Consider the following 4,110-nt stretch of genomic DNA (forward strand, 5'->3'; position numbering starts at 1 on the left):
AATCATTCAGCCACTTCACGTGGATTAGTAAGCTAAGTGGCAGCTGTGAGGGGGTCTGGTAAAAGCACCCATCTTGATCAAGTTGTCGTGGCAACACAGGTTTACTTTCGTCCTTAAAATTAAACATTTCAGCGGCAAGGTGTTCTCACCAGAGCATTGTCTGCCTGGAGCTCATCAACAGTAAGGTACAACCGTTTTACCTTGATTCTTCAGAACTTAAATACATCTTTTAAGTGACTGCGAAATTATTTTCAATATCAAAGCGGTAATAATGTGCACTCGTGTTTAAATGGATTCCAGTATTATTTTGCATCTATCACAGAGACAGTTTAAAGTAATTTATGACATAAAAGCCTCTTGACAAGTACGTTGCTTTAAAAAGTGCTGTATTTTTAGTGTTTTGCATTGTAATGTGTTAAAACTAAATGTTTCTTGGGATGAAACATAATTTTATCTGCGTGGCAGGAGAGCATGCATCCAAAACCCAGAAGATTGTGTTTAATGAGCCAATGCAGCACTGGCCGATGACGATATTTACATTTGCACAAATGTGTAGTGCCCAAGTGCACGCACGTGAGTCACTTGGAAGCACCACTAATGTGTTTCGTCCGATGTTCTAGTAGAATATCACTAAAATATCAATGTAAGAGGACTACAACTGCATTCAATATGTGTATGGAAGAATACACAGGACTGCTAACTTAAATTAGGTACATATAATATGCATATTAGGGTTTGCATAGATGCATTGATTTGGTGTGTAATATTGCAAGCACCAACTAAAATACTGTTAACATGAAATTAGAATTCAGTTGAAAATCAAGTGAACAATGATCCATGCATAATGTTTACCTGAACAGCAATATGAAGAAAGATATTTCAAACTCTTTGGTTCTTTCGGTAAAGTCACGTAGGTGAAAAATAAAATGTAATAAAAAAATTAAGAATAAAAAAAATTGAAATAACTAAATTTAATTTAGTTAAAATAGAAATAACTAAATTTAGTTATTTATTTTTTATTTTTATTCTAAATTTTGTATTTAATTTTTTCACCTACGTGACTTTACCGAAAGAACCAAAGGGTATGGATCCTTGCAGTCACGAAGACTTCAAATCCAGAAGTCATTTCAAATGAAATATCAATGTGACTGGGGTTAATCCAAGCAGGCATGTTCTTGGAGCTGCCAGTTGTAAGTGAAAGATGGGCTCGGCAGCAGGTGGCGCTAAAACAGCATGGGCCCTTAGTGGCCACCCACCCTTTAAAGCCAACTGATGGCGGATAAACATACGATATTGGAAAAATAATAATTAAAGAGTTTAGAACTTGACGTAATTTACTACTAAATCACTTTAAAATACCAAGATATTTGGATATGAAATATAACGACCATAGGCCAATAGGCATACAATCTTAAAGCTTTCGTGACTGCTGGAATTAATATTATTTGGGTATTTCGGTAAAGTCACGTAGAACAAAATTTTTTACAAAATACGACGTTTCGATCGCAACACAAGCAATCGTCATCAGGATTGCTTGTGTTGCGATCGAAACGTAGTTTTTTTGTTAATGTTTTTGTTCTATGTGACTACCGAAAGACCTAAATAATATAATAGGCATACAATAACACTACCCGTTAAATATGAATAGAAATCCAAAGTTAAATATTGACTTAAAGCTTTCGTGACTGCAGGAATTCATATTCTTTGGGTCTTTCGGCAAAGTCACGTAGATAGGTTCAAATACATGTTTTTGTTATTTTCTTTGAACCTATCTACGTGACTTTATCGAAAGACCCAAATAATATGAAATCCAAAGTTATTGCAAAGAGCTAACATGTCCATCATAGCTTTCTAAAGGCATATGACTAGGTTAAGTTATTGAATTATGTCATTTACATTTTTGAGGAAATATCTTAATAGCAGAGGCAATGCCAATTACTTTAAACGTCACGTTTTTTTTTCCTTTAGGGCAATGTTATTGATGTGCTTATGCATCACCACCAACTAGTATTTCTTATTCCATAGAATGCCAGCCACTCATAATTTGTAGCACTGCATTTGCTATCGGACATCACCATTTCGATCTCCCAGCACAGCAGTTGAAATAATTGTGCATGTTTCTTAAATCCCCCCCACCCCCACACCTGTCCACCCAGTAGCTCCACCGCAGTCGGTCGACAGGTTTCGTGGTGGGGTGAAGTGTCGGTCCTCTGACCTCTTCCAAGACGTCTGACACGTGTGAAAGCGTTGGGAAAATACCCTCTCGAGGGGCTTTCTAAAGCTCCCTCTAGTGGAGGCCCTTTCACAAGCATTGGTGTGAGCAAGAAATTGCAGGGCTGCACCTTTACCATGTTTACCTTATAGAGATATCGATTTGAATATCAATGTTTAAGTTAATGTCTGAACTAAAAATATGCAACATTCACGTAAAAAATATTCGTTTCATTTTTTTGTTGACCAGAAACATGCTAGAGACGCAACTATAAACACGGTTTTAATCGTACTGGAGGATTTTTAATCATAGTGGCATTTTTAATAATTCTGGGAATTTTTAATCAATGGAATTGTTTTTATGAGACTTTAAGCACTGATTGCTGAAGGGTTTACATGTATTGGTAGTATATCTGCCAAGTCTTCTAATTAAAATATAGAGTAGGTAAACTTGTAAATTCCCATTATACTTGTGCATAGTATTTCATACAAGGCATGTTTCACACAAGTTGTACCAATACCTATTTGTAACAGAAAATATAAAATCTTACTTTTCATATTCATTGAAGATAATTGTACGTCACGTGTTTTTTATTTGTTCGGCAGCATTACAATTATTGTTGATGTCAGATTGATTTGTCTATCATATTAACATTTCACTGCAGAGTTGTAGGTTGTAATGCCATTTGGCAATGTTTGCTAATTTTGCATCTACTGAAACGCATATGATGTTCAACTAATATTTCATGGTAAAATGACAACAAAACATCGCATTGTTCGTCGATGGACATATACTTTTACGTCCAATAACGTTATCCACTATATACATAACAAAAGTCAGTTAAATCACTGGCTACTGGTAACGTATCCATTTACAGCAAAACTGATAAGAGCTTCAAGGCATACGGATGCAAATGTGTAAAGTATGTCCAATGAGGCGATGACGCCTATTATGCGACAAAGTAATCCGTTTAAGTTTTGCCAAACATGCACACATCTGTCTCCTCAATTCCTGTCTGCAAGATTCTTCCAACTGCCTTTGACAGAAATTCCACGTTGGTCATGTCAGCATATAATATATTGATTTTAATCCTGAAAGGTGTATGGGGTCGTTGACATTTAAAGACGTCATAAACTACTCATTACGTAAGGGGTCGATGGTTTTTGGAGAGAGTCTTTGGGTGATTGCGCTACCTCTGTGATTTCGTGGTAGCAATGCCTCCAGTTTCTAAACTTTATGGGGGAGTGGTACATGAAGTCGCGCGGTGTTTTATAACCCGGTGATGTGTCAACGTACCATCATAATTTACTCAAATTTTTTACAGTGGGTCGTTAGAGCCGGCCTCGCCTCCAAATTAACATTCTGACACCGATTGCTTCAAAACTCCATCCACATTAATTATCAACTGATGTTAAAAATAGGGAATATATCCCCCATATGTTGACATGGAACTCTGGGTTATACATTTCATGGGCACTTGACTCAATATTACACGTGCATGGGCATTGTAATTATTCGATTTAACAAATTTGATTGCTTTTGTTAGGTAACATGTAGTGTATTGTAGTTAGTGAAATAAAACATCTACAAAAATAATACTCTTGTTTCAGAGTTTATTGGATACAAAAATAAACTTTCAAAATTTAAAATATTCACATACTACTGTACTAAGGTTGTCACAGTTGTCCTGTACTGCGTATCGATTGGCATGATGTCTGACGTTTGACTCGATGTGCTGGGAGCGTGCTGGATGAAAACGTTGGATATAGTACCAAACACTTGCACTAAAACAAAATACATTTCAAGAGAGACATTCACGTTTTAAAATAATTCTATTAAGATGATCAATATGCAGAGATAGAAAAATGCATTCATTTACTTTAGCAGTTTTGTAAATT

The sequence above is a fragment of the Lampetra fluviatilis genome, chromosome 16 (genome assembly GCF_964198595.1).
Source record: "Lampetra fluviatilis chromosome 16, kcLamFluv1.1, whole genome shotgun sequence".
In the NCBI taxonomy this organism is placed as follows: Eukaryota; Metazoa; Chordata; class Hyperoartia; order Petromyzontiformes; family Petromyzontidae; genus Lampetra; species Lampetra fluviatilis.